We start from the raw sequence: 17500 nt of genomic DNA, 5'->3' as shown, positions 1-17500 counted from the left end.
AAACAAGGACCCTGGTATTGCCAATGGATGCTCCGCAGGTCCACAACTCTGCCCAGTACCCAGTCCATACAAGTGTTGAAAAGCGCTGGGGCAAGGTCACAGCCCTGCCTCACTCCCGCATTCACGGGAAAGAAGGTGGTAAAGCCCCCCCCCCCCACACACACACTTCACAGCACTCTCTGTCCCAGAATACAGGCCAGTCAGCAAACCAATAGTCCTCGCAGGAATCCCACGGAGTCGCAGAAGATCCCAGAGTGCCTCACGATCGATGCACTGAATCAAACGCTTTCCTGAGATCGACACAGGCTGCAAGCATCCCCTGTCGAAACTCACCTCGGCGCTCCACCACTCGTAAACCTTCTATCAGTCGATCAGTCTCATTCAATCATTCAGTCAGTCAGTCAACCAGTTTGTCTGCCAGGCAATCGGTCAGTCTGTCAGACAGTCAATCCATCATTCATTCAGTCAGTCAGTTAACCAGCTATATCGTCAGTCAGTATATCATGCGGTCAGGCAGTCAGTCAGTTAGTCAGTCAGTCAATTAGTCAACCAGTCAGTCAGTCAGTTAATCAAGCAGTCAGTGAGTCAGTCATTAGAGGAAACAAGAACAGTTTTGTGGTGAGGAAGGTGCTTGAAAAATAGTGTCAGTGGAATGCAGCACTTATATTTACCGGGATGATGTCAGCAAGGAGAGTCAATTAACAGTTTAACTGGAGCACACGAGTTTAGCAACTAGACGAATACAAATGAATAATAGATAAATTTACACATCATAGATAGACAACTATAATATAAGGGAAGTACAATGTTCCAAGTACGACAATTTCGTATCGCTGGCGAGTCACACGGGCGTGAAGCTGCCAGCTCGTTACACTCAGCCTGTTATATTTGCCGATCTCCCACCCAAAACCTGTCTCTGGCGCCCAATACCGAGACTCAGATATAGTTATCACTAAAACCGTTGATTCCTGATGTGTTTTGGCAATGGTTAAGCGTCGAAAACCGGTACATGCACGAGGGCGAGATGATGAAGGCAAGTTATCCCAGCATCGTTTCCAGATTGTCGTACTCGGAGCATTACATTTACCAGCTTCTCCCGCATAAATATCACCAGGAAACAAGAATAATAAACCATTTCAACAATAACTACAAATAAATATCGTTATTGTGACCCAGGAAACAGTTTTGGGGATGGAAATTGGGAAACATGAGAAACTGAGTACGACAATCTGGCAACGTTGTACAATAATCCCAGCCATCAGCTGTTCAGTGTTTGTTTACCTCGCGCGGGGAGAGAGATCCTCGTGCTCCCGGCCTTGTAGCGGTGCCGTGGCGGGGCGTGTAGGCGTTGACATGTAAGCCCCGGTCGTCTACCCTCCGTGCCCTATGGGGGTCCGTGGACGGGGCAGGTAGTTTGGGTTAACCCGTCCGCTGCGGTTGGCACGGGTTTGGATTTCACTGTTAGCCTAGTATCATATATATAGTTTCATGTCTTTCTCTGTCTCTGTGGTGGATAGTGGAGTGTTTCCCATGTGGTATTGGTGTGCTGGATATCCTCTCCCAAGGTGCAGGACTACATTTTCTTCATTGAATTGTAGCAGCCACTTTTTGTTCCACTCCTGTAGCTTGATGAGGTCTTCTGCTAGGAAATGCACATTCAAAGGGACAAATATACTTTTCCCATTTCATTTCAACAGAGTAAATTTTAATGTAAGTGGAATTTTTCCATGTTGAGAATATGCTAACAGCTCCTCATTTTCATTTTCCATTTCCATCTTGCAGCACTCACGGTCATCGGCACTGCCCATACACTCAGTCCACCCTGGCGGGGACCTCACCAATGACCTCCATGAAAACAGGGTCCCAGACAAGCCAGTTGGTCTGAAGGGTGAGTGTTTCCCTCAGTGTTGTGATTTACATCCTCTGTCCCCTTCAAATTGTCCCTCCTACCTCCTACCTCCTTATCCATCACTTACATTCTTAATTCCCAACAAACAGTATAAACCTAATATATGTGTTGTGCATAGAATTTAGGATAACTTACAGGTACAATACATTCGTATAATTTTGTTTTCATGGTACAAAATATTCATGTTTGGAAGCCATGATAAAACCTACATAGTGATCATGATGGTGGAGCCACTGTGTTATCTGCAGTATCTTGTGGTCCATTACAGCCGTGGCGCTGACTGACCACATCAGGGTGTGCTGGCAGCCCCCCGCACAGCACAATGTGCTGCTGTGCGGCTACACCATTGCCTGGGACCAAGGCGTGGCGGACATCTACTCCAAGATCGTGGACAGCAAGCAGCACGGTTACTTCATTGATAAGCTGGGTGTGTAAGATGATCATTTGTGATTAATTTTCCATTTTCTGGCCAAGTAGTATGCAGACCTGCAGTGTGATTCTCCACAAGACGGATTTTGAATTAGCCACTTCTACATTTGTGTTGAGCCAAGAGAAGGTAAAGATTTTGTTAGCCTGTCAAATGCGATTGGCACGGATTTGCCTTCACTGTTAGTCTGGTAACCTTTCTCTGCCTCTCTGGTGGACAGTGGAGTGTTTCCCATGTGGTATTGGTGTGCTGGATATCCCCTCCCAAGGTGCAGGACTTTACATTTTTCTTCACTGAATTTTAGTAGAAACATTTTGATCCATTTTTATAGCTTGGTGAGGTCTTCTGGTAGGAAATCCACAGTCAATGGGTTAAATGATATCATAGTTAACCATTTATTGAGTCTGGAGTTAACATTACATTCACCCCCCCAAAAAAAAATGATGATGGAGTCCATAACAAGTTTTCATTTAAGCAAAGTAAAGTGAAGGTAGAGATCTTGCTAAGTAGATCATAGTTAAACATTTATTGAGTCTGTTAACATTTCACACACACACACACACACACACACACACACACACACACAAACACACACAGAAAAGTATTTACACACCATCATAAAGTTAGCTCTCCATATTGTGAAGACCCTGGACCATGAGAGCAATTATTGAGGGAAAGGAGGTGGTATTCTGAGTTGCCATTTTCAGACTCATCATCGTTCAGGCTCATTCCTCTGTCTGCCCTGAACTCTCAGATATTTCCTGGGTGGTCATAATGTTAGTCAGGTTATTCATTGGTTATCTGTGGCCTGTTATCTGTCTTTCTACCTGTTGTCTGTTAGTCTATCTTATTTGTTATCTGTTCTGCCCAGTTTAATCCCTTGACTGCGGATTTCCTAGCAGCAGACCTCGCCAAGCTACAGGAATGGAACAAAAAGTGTCCGTGGCTACAGTTCAGTGAAGAAAAGTGTAGTCCTGCACCTTGGGAGGGGATATCCAGCACACCAATACCACATGGGAAACACTCCACTATCCACCACAGACAGCGAGAGAAAGACCTGGGACTATGTTACCAGGCTACCAGTGAAGGCAAAATCCGTGCCAATCGCAGCGGACGGGTTAAGGGTCGTGAAAAAATTGTTGTATTGTTACGATTAGGTCCATAACAAGTTCTCCATCTCCTCAGAACCCAACATGGAGTTTGTGATAAGCCTGCGAGCCTTCAACAACGTGGGTGACGGGCAACCGGTGTACGTACCAGCAAGTCCACACCCAGCCAGAGGAGGAGGAGGTGGTGGCACCCACGCTGGACCCGGCGGTGTGGGTGAAGGCCGTGGTGCTGACGCCCTTCACCGTGGTGCTGCAGTGGGCAGACACCATGCTGAGCCAGAACCAGGTGATTTATTTATTTATTTATTTATTATTATTATTATTTTTTTTTTCAAGGGAGGCAACTCAAGGTAAACAAATTAAACAACAATTAAAAGGCCACTAGATGCCGTTCCAAACACAAGCATGAAGAATGGGAGGTCAAAAGAGGTCAGTTTTGGGTAGTGTTGCTGGGCTGCTTCAGGGAGGGCAGTCATCAGCTGGAAAATATATGTTTTATCTCATGTTCTTTGTGCACTGTGTCACAGACTTGCCACTTGCATCAACACAGCAGCGGAAAAGTTAGTCATTTGTCAAGGAACTTATTCACCACTTACACATTCTTGTTTCCTTGCACACACTCCCTTATTCGCCTCATATCCACCTCTCCACATCCTTATTCGTAACTTGCATCCTTCTCCCTCCTACAAACAGCCCCTCATTCACCTCATATCTTCCTCTCTATATCCTTATCCATTACTTACTCATACTCTCGTCCCAGCAAACTCCCTTATTCACCTCACGTCCACCTCACACATCCTTATCCATAACTCATGCATCCTCTTTTTCCTGCAAACAGTCCCTTATACTCCTCATATCCTCCCTCACACATCCTTATCCTTCACTTACACATCCTCTTTTTCCTGCAAGCACTCCCTCACACCCTTCCTATCCTCCTGTCATTCATGTCTCATTTCACAAGCCAGTCCTTCATCCAGTGACCTTTCTTGTGTTTTCCCTCCGTCCTTGTACCTGACTCCCTGTTAATACTGACCTTTGACTCCTGCAGTACAACAGCTGCACCACCTTCTCGTCCTCATCCTCCAGCCGCTACGTCAACGCCACGGATGTGACCTGCCTCATTGACAGCCTCAAGCCATCAACAGTGTGTGAGTTTGCTGTGAAGACCATCAGGGTGAGACCACAGTGCTGGAAGCCTTCGTTCTTCTTTCAGTAAATATTCACTCAGTCCTGCAACACTTCTCAAGGAAATCCTGCACAGCTGAATCCTTGCTGTGATGAGGCACAGAGAAATTATGACTCATAGGGTGAGCTATTATTAGTGTTTGAGATATTGATTTTTTCATTGACCTTTTGCAAATACTTAAGAATGAACCTTACATAATGGTATTAGAAACAGCACAGCAGGGTTGGCAATGATTTAATCAAATTGATTTAATCAGATGATTAAATCATTGATTTTATTTGTGTTTTTTCTGAGTAAAAGTATTCCATAGGTTAAATGATGTGCTCCAAAGATGATAAAGTAAAACAACCTATTCATGTGCAATGATTCATTTATTCTCTTCAAAGTATAAAAAAAAGATTCCTACATTATTATATCCTCCTGCGCTAATGTTGCCAACTTGACATGTTTTTTACTAGGTAAAAAATCAGCCTCCTTTAGTCTTTACTAACTTGGCTGGCAATGTATCATAATAGCAACCAAGGTTTGCAACCAAACCGTAACAGAATAGAAGTAGATATTCTTCTGTATGGTAATAATATAATATTTTGTCATGAAAATGACAACTTCAGGCAACTCTATCTGTCCTAAACCTGCTCCTGTACCAACTACAAACAAGTACTGAACAAGTATGTATCTGGATCCTTGACTGTGCTCAGACTTACAGGCCTAAACTTAAACTTAAAGTAACCTATGGAAACTTATGAATCACTCACCAGGATATATATATATATATATATATATATATATATAAATATATATATATATATATATATATATATATATATATATATATATATATATATATATAAAATGAATGATGGGGGAACTTTGTAGTTTTGGTGTGCCAAAATCACACTTTTTCCCACACACTTTTCCCCAGCGGGTTTGGCGTGTGTCCCCTATAGCCTGGTGGCCTCCAACACCCTGCTGGTGGCCTGACCGTCCTGGCCCTCCCTGGCCAGCCGTCCACCACCACCTTCACCCGGCAGCCGCTGCAGCGGAACAATGGGAGGATCACAGGTGAGCTGATGGGTTACCAGGATGGCATCTTCAAATTATATAAAAATAAAAAAGAGTCAGTGTGCCAAACCACAGTGATGTACTAGACTACATAGTTAAGGGAACACACCTTCACTGACGTGGAAAAGACCTGGATATATAGTAAATAAACAGTGACTTAGGTCATGGTGGTGGGCAGCGTGGGCCAGGCAGGAAGCAAGAACCATACATCCTGTCAGCCACTATAAATACAATTTGCCTGAGCCACTACCAGGCTGGGGTCATCCAAGAGCCCCCTCCAAAGAGCCTACTGGAGCTATGGGCAGCACTTAACCCAGTAGCTGCAGGGATCATGTTTCTGAAAGGCCACTCTAAGCACTGCCTTGGGCCGACCATCAGGACCCACCGGGAAGAAGCCTACCGGCGCAATAGGCCGCGACGTAAAAAAAAGAGAGAGAGAGAGAGAAAATCATCACTCAGGCAAGCCATTTTATAATATATATCAATGCATTTGTGATCAGTTTATGCATCATCTATTTAGGCCCGTCGCTGCTACACGGTAAAGCCACAAATTTTGCCTGTCACTGGTACACGGTTAAAAAAAGATTATTGAGGGAGTAATTTTGTTTGTTCCAGGCTACGTGATATTCCTCACCACGGACCAAACTGTCGGTGACTGGGTGACGGGGGAAGTGACGGGGGACTGGCTCACCCTCACCGTCCATGGACTGACGCCTTCAAGGAAGTATTTGCACAAGATGCACTCTCACAATGTCAAAGGTTTTGGTCCATTCTCCTCCGTGGAAAGCTTCACGACTTCCAGGTAAGGAAGTGTTAGTCTTAGGGAGCCGTCATTGCTGTGGTGCATCAGTCACTGTTCTCCCAGTTATGCACATGTTGTGTTCCACCACACTGTCCCTCATCATGGAGCACTCCCTCCCTGAGGCTGACTTGAGGCCCATTACCTGCATGCTCTGTGAATGCCACTTCTGGCTCTGTGGGCATGTGGGTAAACCCTGCTTACCAGGTTGTTTATGTAAGAGACAATCCTTAGTAAAGAGTGTGCCCAGAAAGTTGGGTTAGAGCAGGTTGATGGATCCTGCTGGGAGGTACATGGTATGGGGAAGGTGCCTGCATGGGGACCTGCACAGAGGAACCCCCAAGAATGGTGTCATAGTTTGGGTGAGGCAGGCTGGCCGAGGGCCCATTGATGGACTGATTGATTAAGCCAATGTTAAAAATATTATACATCTGCTCCTGTGTTCCAGCTATTGACAAGAGCATCGGTGAGCCCCCAGGCTGGTGTGTGGAGCGAGAGGCCTGATTGTGCTGGTGATCGCTGGCGTGGCAGGAGCCATGACCAGCTGGGGGCCTTCTTGGCCACCACACTGTACTGCCGCGGGTCAAGGCGGAGCCCAGGCCAAGCATTGTGTAAGGTGGCAGGACAGTTTCTTGTTGGTGTGTTTCATCCCATGACTCATTTCAGCAATCCTTTACACTGACTGCAGGAACTTTTTATTCACTTTGTAATATGGAGAACAAGGCTGCAGGGCATAGTCCATAAAGACTTAAGTTGCCAAGATTAGAGAAAGAAAAAGAAATGTTCAAGATGGACTTTCATTTTGTGCTATACGTAGTTGCAGGGTAACAAGTGACCTCTGTTTGTGATATGTGTCTCTCAGTGGAGCAGCTAACATGTGTTTCTAACTTGTGATTGCTTGCAGTGTGCTGGCTGGGAGCTATTTCTTTAAATGAATTCAAATATGCTTTGTTGAACTCAAACCTCATACCTTTAACATCCATCCTGTTTTGAAGATTGCATGTGCCCTTCCATCTCCCTCTGGACAGCCCTGCGAGGTACAGCAGCAGCACTCAGTAGTATTTAGCAGCTAGTAAGATGCATCACTTCCTTGCAGTGTTGGCGGCAGCTGCAGTGAGAGCAACAAGCCTGGCGTCCAGCCTCCAGACCTGTGGATCCATCACGGCCACTTGGAGCTGAAGAACTTTGACAAGGGTGAGCGCAGCAACTCCCCCAACCACGCCTCCATCATCCAGCACACAGGTGGGTGTCTTTGTCAATCAGTGAACAGTGTGCAGCTCATGGGAGTCCTGTCATTTGTGTGGTATTTTTTGTAATATTTGGTTGCTGGTGTTTTGTTGCCAGTCACTGCTGCGTTGTAGTGTGCCAGTGACGCCACACACAACCTTACACAACCCCCGGACACTCCAGTATGAGAGTCATCACACATTACAGAGTTTCCATCTATCTCTATCCAGACACTCCCTCCGTGCCTGCTCAAAGTCTCTCAAAGATCTTTCCCCCCTCTCCCTAACGTACTCTTGCACCCTATCCCTCCATTTCACTGGAGGTCGTCCTCTAGCATTCCCTCCCTCTATCTCACTCACATACACCCTTCTGGTCATCTTACTCTCCTTCATTCGCTCCATGTGGCCAAACCACTTTAAAGTCTGTTGCTTCACTTCTTCCACCACTCCACGCTTCTTCCCTTCACCCCCGTGACACATTCCAAAACTCTCGTACACACTTTCATTACTCATTCCTTCCATTCTACTCACACCACAAGCACTTCTCAAATAACTCATTTCCACTGCCTGCACTCTAGACCTCTGACTTTCATTCCAGGCCCTCGTTTCTCTTGCATATGTGAGGGTTGGTACTATTATTGTATTTCTCAAATCCCTCTTTACCTCCATGCTCACACTTCTGCCATTCATGATTTGTCTCAAAGACCCTACCACCCTTCTTCCTTGCAATGCCCTTTCTCTTCTCACTCTCTCTGCACCACCATGCTTACACATAACTGATCCAAGAGCCGCGGGTCACTCTTCTCAAATGCTCTGAAACCCAGTTCCAGGTTGACCCTGGGCTCATAGAGTCTATACTGTTCTGCACTGTGTCTCAGTGACATGGTGGTGTCCAAATGAAAATCCTGTAGAATATTTCTCAAATATCCAGGTTTACCAAGTCGCATTGCTTGATAAGTCAAGACAAATATTTTGTAGACTATGCGTGCCTTGATGGGCAGCCAATGCAAGTCTGTAAGTGCAGGTGTTATTCTCTCACCAGACCCTTTGTTAGCCTTGCCTTAATGGACAGCCAATGCAAGTCTGTAAGTGCAGGTGTTATTCTCTCACGGGGGGCAGACCCTTTATTAGCCTTGCCTTAATGGACAGCCAATGCAAGTCTGTAAGTGCAGGTGTTATTCTCTCACCAGACCCTTTGTTAGCCTTGCAGCTCTGTTCATAACAAGTTGTAGTTTCTTCAGCAGATATTTAGGAAGGCCATAATAAAGTGAGTTACAATAATCCAGCTTTCTATTTACATGATTATATATATATATATATATATATATATATATAAGCATCTTCATGGTCTTATCATCCAGGTATTTCTTGACAAATGCAATATTTCTCAGATGGTAGCGTGCAGTTCTCACCACTTGATTGATCTGTTCTTTGAATGATAGAGTGCAGTCAAGTATCACACCTAAATGTTTGACTGACTTTTTTACAGTCCTAGTGTCATCTTTTATCCGAAGAGTGGAAACATCTAGCCTCCTGACATCCTTGTTCTTCCCCACAATCAAACATTCAGTTTTATCCTCATTCAGCTTCAGTTGCTTAGAATTCATCCATTTCCCGACATCATCCATAATTCTGCTCAGCTTATCTTCAGTGTTTTCCACGTCACTCAGCGACAAATAGAACTGTGTATCATCAGCATACAGTTTAAAGTCAACTTCATGCCTTCTTAGCAAATGTGAAAGACCAATAGTATAAACACAATAAAATTGGACCCCGTACACTTCCCTGGGGGACTACTCTTTGCAAAAGTTTATGAGTGGAGAACGATTTACCTATTTGCACACAGTAAGTTCTGTTCTCAAGGTAACTCCTCAGATAATCCAGCGCGCCACCCTCAATTCCAATATTCTTACAATCCCGAAGCAATAGACTGTGCTCCACCGTGTCAAACGCAGCACTCAAGTCTAACAAAATCAGAACACCACACTTCCCTTCATCCATAAGCACAAGCAAGTTGTTTACCACCAAACAGAGAGTAGTTTCAGTTGAGTAAAGCCTCTTGTAGGCAGATTCATTATCCGGTAAAGCCTGCACCACTAGCAGATGCTCCATTAGCTGATTTAAGATCACATTTTCAAGTATCTTGGATAGAAACGTCAAGTTGGATACTGGTCTAGAGGAACTAAACACTGTGGGTCCAGTTTACCTTTAACGATAGGTTTCACGATCGCCGCTTTCTCACTCTCAGGGAAAGTCTTGTTTTCGATACTAGTGTTAACCATCACAGTCATAATATTTAAGAAATCACTAAAGTTTCCACTCTTAATGATGTCACTTATCGGCAAGGAATCACCATCACAGTACGTCAGGTTCACCTGTGTATGATAGTTTTCACTACAGCCACATCCACTTGTTGAAAGCTTGTTAACTTTATTTCAGGGACTGGAGTTTCCACAGCGGATCCATGGTAACCGTGGTCGCCTCTAAAGTTCATGATAACTTTCTCAATTTTCTTGTCAAAAAAGTCTAAAAACTTATTTGCCAGCACTTCATCCGAGAAACCATCCGGAAGCTTGTTAACCTTTCTGTTTCCTCAAACTGTCAAGCACCTTATATAATTTATTGATGTTCGGCCCAGCCTCCACAACCTTATTCCGATAGTATTCTTTTTCCGTTTTATCACAAGCCGATTTTCTTTGTTTCTCGCCTCCTGGTATGCTCTTCTTGCCTCATCTGTTTTTTGCATAAGCCACAGTCTTTCTTTTTTCTTCTCTCTTTTTGCCCACAGTATTTCCACATTAAACCAAGGTGCATGATCTCTCAACACTATCTCCTTTTCACTCAGAGGACAGAGGCTGTTATACTCATCTTTAGCTAAACCATTATATAGCTTAACCAGGCAGGTAGCACAATTTCCACGTAACACCGAGCCATGTTCACAGATTTCACGACAATTAATAGTAATTTCCTGTATTACAGAGTTAATCAGTATTTCTGGTTGAAAATTCTTTCGCAATCTGAACGTAATCTTTTTTCTCTGCACTGCTTCCCTCACGTATGAAATTTCAAAGGTTACCAATTTATGCACCGGGGACATACAACATATTTCATCAACACACACCCCTTGCACTAGATCACCGTCTATATCGCTGAAAACCAAGTCTAGCACATGACCCCCTAAAGAAGTCATCTCGTTCACTTTATTAATCAGGTTGAAACTGTCCATCATCTCAATGAAGGCCATGGCAGAAGAATTTTCAGGATCATCAGTCCATAGATTAAAGTCACCACGGATGAACACATTTGCACTCACCATATCCACAGACTCCAAAAATGTGCGAAATTCATCAATAAAGACCTCTGCTCTTGTATCCGGAGGTCCATACACCACAATAAAGGTGCATTTCCTTCTATCAATTTCACAGATGACTTGCACTAATTCAAAGGTGTCCCACCTTTCTGATGCTTTTCTCCGAATCTTCTTAAAAGAATTCGAAAGAAAGATCCCAACACCACCACCCCTTCTTGTCTCCCTCGGGACATGTATAAAGGTATGAGTACATGCGGAATGTACAATTGGAGTAGGCCTAGATCTGTACGTATGTCAAAACTGCCAGTCTGATTAGGCATTACAGTATTGCTTTAAATATAATTTGTTTAAGTTTTTGAAAGGCATCCATAAGTGAACACTTTTGAGTTTGAGACTATAAGGAAGTTGGTGTTTTTAACTGTTTCAGATATCAATATTCAACAGAAAGGACATATTTTATCAAATTAATTGAATATTTAGTTCCATATATTTTTCATGAAAGTAGATGTTCCTTTTGTTACAAAAATTCAGAAGAAAGGGAAGCTGTCTAATATTACTAGTCTAAAGAAGGGATACCTTTTGGAAAATTAATTAATTGTTTAGTTTTACATTCTGTTCATCAGGAGACACAAATATGACTGTGTTCATATATTTCACATCAAGAGAAATTTATAGGGTATAGTTTTCAAAAAGGGAATACATATCACATTTTTATAATGTGAAAAAACTATTTTCCTTATGTTTCTGTGAGTTTTATTATTGTAAGCCAGAGTGGGGTAAAAGGCCTACCCAATGGGCGTTTTACCCCACATGCGGGGTAAGAAGCCCCCTTATTATTTTTTTTTAAATTGTCATTATAGAAAGGTGTAAATCATAATGAGTGGATATAATATATACCATAGATAGGCCTTAGCCCAAGCTTTCAACAGATCTTTTTTTTTTAATTCTATTGCAAAAAATGTGGCTACAACAGGCAATCTCTCTTAAGGGGGGCAACTTACCCCACCTTACCCTATTATGAATTTGGGAAGAGTATTAAAAGGCAAGCATTTTGCACATCAATCAGTCTTTTCCAATTTGCAGGAGTCACGTCACATCACAATGGGACCGGAAAAGGACAAGAAGGGAGAAGACAAGAAGAAAAGGTCTTCTGCTGCTGCTGCTGCCTCTCCTGATGATGATGAGCAACAAGAAGACACTCAAGAACAACCTGCCAAGAAAGTGAAGGGACGATCCAAGAAGAGGTCATCGTCTGCCACCGGGGAGACACCCCCTCCTCCAGCCCTCTTGCGTCACCAATCCACTTGGACACAGAGCCCCAACCTGGTCATGATGATGCTGGGGTGTGTCTTTTGCTCAAAATCGGGAGCAAATTCTTGGAGGAGATTTGAAACTCGTAGTAGATCCGGAGTTATCGGTGTAGTTCGTCGTACATTGTAGTACTTCGTACTTACAAATCGGGACAGTTGGTGTGGTTCGTGATACTTCGTAGTACTTCGGCTCCAAAACTCGGCGTACTTCGGGAGAAAATCAGGGTGAAATCATAGTACATCGTAGCATATTGTAGTACGTCGTAGCACTTCGGGAAATAATTCGGTGTACTTCGGGGAATATGCCCTCGAGGTCGACCGAACGCCTCGAGATGAAAAGATAAACAAATTTTCGTAGTGATTCGGGGAAAACGCTGTCTCCCGAGGTGCTACGATTTTTTTGTGATTCGGCGTCTGTGAGACCGGGGGGTAAGTGTGTTCTCTCAAAGTTTCCGGTAGTTTGGTCGCTGCTCTCTGTATTCTTTCCAACTTTCTAATTTCTTTCTTCAATGTAGGTGACCACACTAACGCTACATATTCCAGTCTTGGACGTATCACCGATGTTATTAGTTTCTTCACCGTCTCTTCGTCTAGATATGTAAATACTGCTTTTATGTTTCTAAGAAGATTGTATGTTTCCCCAGTTATCCAATTTATATGCTTCCCAAAGGATAACTTGTCTGTTATTGTCACTCCCAGATCCTTATTCTTCTGTTTTTTTCATGATTCTTTCATTACTCAGAGTAGTTCCCAATATCCGTCTACTGCTCTTACCAAACTCCATCACACTACAGTTCTCTGTATTGAATGTCATTTCCCATTTGCGTGACCATTCGCTTATTCTATCGAAATCCTGACTCAAGGCTACACAGTCTTCTTCATTAGCCACCCTCCTCATTAGTTTAGCATCATCAGCAAACATATTCATATAGCTTGTCACCCCTTCTGTCATGTCAATTATATATATTGCAAACATAATCGGAGCCAGCACCGATCCTTGGGGGACTCCACTGGTCACTTCCGCCCAGCTTGATTTATTGCTCTTGATTACTGTTCTCATTTCTCTCTTCGTTAAAAAGTCTATAATCCAACCCTTATATTTTGCATTATCCTGTAGGTTTCTCCAAATAACTTGTTTATGTGCTTTTCTGGGGATGGTGTGTCTTGCATTGTTACTCCCAAATCTTTTTTCTTCATGTGCTAACTTTAAGTTTTCTTCTCCCGTCCTGTATGTCTTCCTTGGTCTTTTTATACTTTTCCCCATTTCCATAACATGGCATTTGTTTGCATTAAATTCCATCTCCCATAACTGGCTCCTTCTATACACTCCGTCCAGGTCTTTTTGCAGTTCTTGACAGTCTTCCTCCATCTACACTTTCCTTATTAATTTTGCATCGTCTGCAAAAAGGCTCATATAACTTTTTATACCCTTTGGCATATCATTTATATATATTTTGAACATTATTGGTGTTTGTGTGTCATTTCAGGTAAAATATAAGTATCAAGTATATAAAAAAAACTAGTCCTGTTAGGTTTGTGAGGGTCATGTCACGTGTTTGTGGAGGTCATCTTAGGTCCCAAGGGTGAGGTGTGTGTGTCTGTCTGTCTGCAGTGCTTGTTCCAGAGCCTCAAGGGAAGTGCCGGCAGCCTGGAGGGGGTTTTGGGGCCCCTATTCAGAGTGCCTTAAAGTGTGTGTGTGTGTGTGTGTGTGTGTGTGTGTGTGTGTGTGTGTGTGTGTGTGTGTGTTTGTAATTCACCACGGCCTGATCATGAGTTGGACTGGCTTTCGCCAGCAGGTACCCTCCCAACGTGAGTAAGTGCTCATTATTGTCGATCTCTGGGTACTGCCAAGACCTCACACACCACACAACCCATCCCCCTTGCTCAAGGGGGGACAGTAACCACTCCTAGTCAACGGAAAGAATCTGGCCTGAGCGGGGCTCGAACCGCCGCCTGTTTGGCCGTGAAGACTTGCAGTGCAGCGCTCTACCGATTGAGCTACCGGCGGTGTGTGTGTGTGTGTGTGTGTGTGTGTGTGTGTGTGTGTGTGTGTGTGTGTGTGTGTGTCCACCTAGTTGTATTTACCTAGTTGTGACATACGGGAAAGGAGCTCGCATTGTTCCGTCTCCATATCCGCTCCTATCCAACTTTTCCTAAAATCATGAATGTTTCTTGCACAAACCACCTCCTCCTCCAGTCCATTCCACACCTCAATGCTTCTGTTTAGGAAGCTAAACTTTTTCACATCTCGCCTACACGTGGTCGCCCTCAACTCCTTTCCATGTCCTCTCGTGTCTCTCTCACTCCACACACACAGGTCCTCTCTGTCCAGATTCTCCACCCCACTCGCCACCCTGTACACCGCTATCAGGTCTCCTCTTTCTCTTCTTCTCTCCAGGGTTGTGAGCCCCATGCTATTGAGTCTCTCCTCGTAAGTCCGATCCTTAAGTTCTGGTACTATCTCTGATCTCCATCCAAGGGCACAATGCATTCAAACTAGAAATCGAGCAAATAGGGTGCTGGGATTAATTTCAAGGAGCGTAAGCAACAGAAGCCCCGAAGTCTTCCTCAAACTATATTTAGCATTAGTTAGACCTCATCTTGACTATGTGGTTCAGTTCTGGTCACCCTACTATAGAATGGATATCAAAATATTAGAATCGGTGCAGAGGAGGATGACTAAGATGATTCAGGGTTGAGAAACTTGCCATACGAGGAAAGACTCAAACAGTTAAACTTGCATTCTCTAGAAAGGCGAAGGGTGCGTGGAGACATGATCGAGGTTTATAAATGGATGAAGGGCTTTAATAAGGAGACCTTCATAAGGTTTTGTAGGTAAGAAAATTGGGTAGGACACGAAGTAATGGGTTTAAACTGGATAAATTCAGATTCAACAGGGACATAGGCAAAAATTGGTTTACAAACAGGGTGGTGGATGAGTGGAATAGGCTTAGCAGTCATGTTATAAGTGCCAATACAACTGTCACATTCAAAAATAGATTGGATAAATTCATGGACAGTGATTATTAGGTGGGGTTAGATACACGGAGCTACACAGGAGCTTAGGTTCAGAGGAGCTGCCTCGCACAGGCCTACCGGCCTCTTGCAGACTCAATGTTCTTTTGTTCTTATGTTATCTTAGTTGCCATTCTCTGTACTCTTTCCAGCTTTCTTATGTTCTTCTTTTCATGAGGAGACCAGACCACTGCTGCATACTCCAGCCTTGGCCTTATCATTGTAACTATTATTTTCTTCATCATCTCTTCGTCCAAATACACAAATGCCGTCCTTATGTTCTTCAGCAAATTCATAGTTTGTCCCGTTATCCTGTTGATGTGTTTCTCTGGTGACATGTTCTCAGAGATAGTCACTCCCAAATCTTTTTCTTCCATTCCTCTGCATATTATCTCACTTCCCATCTTATAATCATATTCACATCTTCTACCACTCCTACCAAACTCTATTTTTTTACATTTCCCAAGGTTGAATTCCATCTGCCATGTACCACTCCACTCCCATATTTTGTCCAGGTTCCTCTGCAATGCCTCACAGTCTTTCACATCACTGACTCGTCTCAATAGCTTTGCATAATCTGCAAACAATCTCACATGGCTGGTCACTCCTTCCACCATATCATTTATATAAACAGCAAACATTATTGGTGCCAGCACCAAACCTTGCAGGACCCCACTCCTCACTGGGCACCAGTTGGAAACCTTGTCCTTGATTATTGTCCTCATTTCCCTGTTAGTTAGGAAGTCCTCCAGCCACTTAATCAGTCCATGACCAACTCCACCCCTATTTTTAATTTTCCAAATTAGTCTTCTGTGTGGTACTTTGTCAAATGTCTTTTTCAAATCCAGGTACACTCCATCCCCCCAGCCGTCTCTCTCTTGCATTAAATCTGTCACCCTTGAGTAGTAACACAACAAGTTGGTGACACACGATCTCCCTCCTGAATCCAAACTGGCAATCTGAGATAATTCTCTCACTTACCCAAAAATCCGACCACCTGTTTTTAACTAACCTCTCACATATCTTCGCAACCACACTAGTGAGTGATACCGGTCTGTAATTTAATGGGTCCTCTCTCTCTCCTCCTTTATAAATTGGTTCTATGTTTGCTCTCTTCCAGTCTTGTGGTACCTTTCCTTCACTCAGCGAGGTGCTCATTATGGAGTGCAGTTTCTCTGCAAGTTGCTCACTACATTCTTTCAGGATCCAGCCTGACACTTCATCCGGCCCTGTCGCCTTTCTTACATCCAGCTTGTTCAAGCTTTCCTTGACCTCGTTAACTGTATCTCCTGCATAACCCTTCCTCTTTCCTGGCCTGGTGGTTGTACGAATTCGTCTTCCTTTGTGAAAACTCTATGAAAGCAGTTGTTCATCACTTCTGCCATCTCTGCTGGGGCTTCATATGTAGTTCCATCCAATTTCAGTTTATTGATTGTTTCTCTATTCTTTAATTTGCCGTTCACATGTCTATAAAATAATTTAGGTTGGTCTTTGCATTTATCGATTATATCTTTTTCATATTTCCGTTTTTCTTCTCTTCTAATCTTTGTATATTCATTCCTTGCTTGTTTGAAATTGTTCCACGCGTTGATTCTTCTTCGTCTCCTCCATCCCTTCCAGGCTTCCTCCTTTCTTTTTCTAGCTGCCTCGCATCTTTTGTTAAACCTCTCCTTTTTACCAACATCCTTTTTGGTTACCTCAGGGACATATCTATTCTCGGCTTCTTTGTACAGCTTTAAAAACTCCTCCCACTTGTCTTGGGTACTTTTGGCTTTGTACAGCCCACTCCAATTTGCATTTAAAAAAAAAAGGTGTGTGTGTGTGTATTTACCTAGTTGTATTTACCTAGTTGTAGTTTTACAGGGCCTGGGCATTATGCTCGTGTGGTCCCGTCTCCGTGTCTGCATTTATCCAACTTATCTTTAAAGCTTTGCACACTCCTCGCTGATACTATATCCTCGCTCAGACTGTTCCAAACCTCTACATTTCTTTGCGGAAGCTATACTTCTTTGTGTCTCTCAAGCATCTCCCTTTCTCAATTTTTTACTGTGTCCTCTTGTATTTCTGCTTATGTTTCCTTCTGTTAGTAGCAGTTCTTCATTATCTACTTCATCTATTTTGTTTAATAATTTATAAATTTGGATTAG

At 43.4% G+C, this 17500-nt stretch overlaps 1 long non-coding RNA gene across 6 annotated transcripts in view; it reads left to right on the top strand.

Moving 5' to 3' along the window:
• Positions 1–1152: 1152 nt before the first annotated feature.
• Positions 1153–17500, top strand: part of LOC126990937 (uncharacterized) — a 28784-nt gene continuing 12436 nt past the window's right edge. For 2 of the 6 annotated variants that reach the window (XR_007744936.1, XR_007744935.1), the window contains exons 1-9: positions 1170–1355; positions 1783–1888; positions 2178–2336; positions 3522–3731; positions 4494–4752; positions 5579–5693; positions 6309–6495; positions 6971–7103; positions 7589–7734. This is a non-coding gene — a long non-coding RNA (uncharacterized LOC126990937). Of the gene's footprint in view, positions 1410–1782; positions 1889–2177; positions 2337–3521; positions 3732–4493; positions 4753–5578; positions 5694–6308; positions 6496–6970; positions 7104–7588; positions 7735–12111; positions 13056–17500 lie in introns of those variants that run through there. The other 4 variants (XR_007744933.1, XR_007744934.1, XR_007744937.1 and 1 more) reach the window with 4 other exon arrangements.

This window comes from Eriocheir sinensis, unplaced genomic scaffold (genome assembly GCF_024679095.1).
Source record: "Eriocheir sinensis breed Jianghai 21 unplaced genomic scaffold, ASM2467909v1 Scaffold227, whole genome shotgun sequence".
NCBI classification, from domain to species: Eukaryota; Metazoa; Arthropoda; class Malacostraca; order Decapoda; family Varunidae; genus Eriocheir; species Eriocheir sinensis.
The sequence above is the reverse complement of the archived record's forward strand: the minus strand, read 5'-3'. Positions and strand labels throughout refer to the sequence as shown.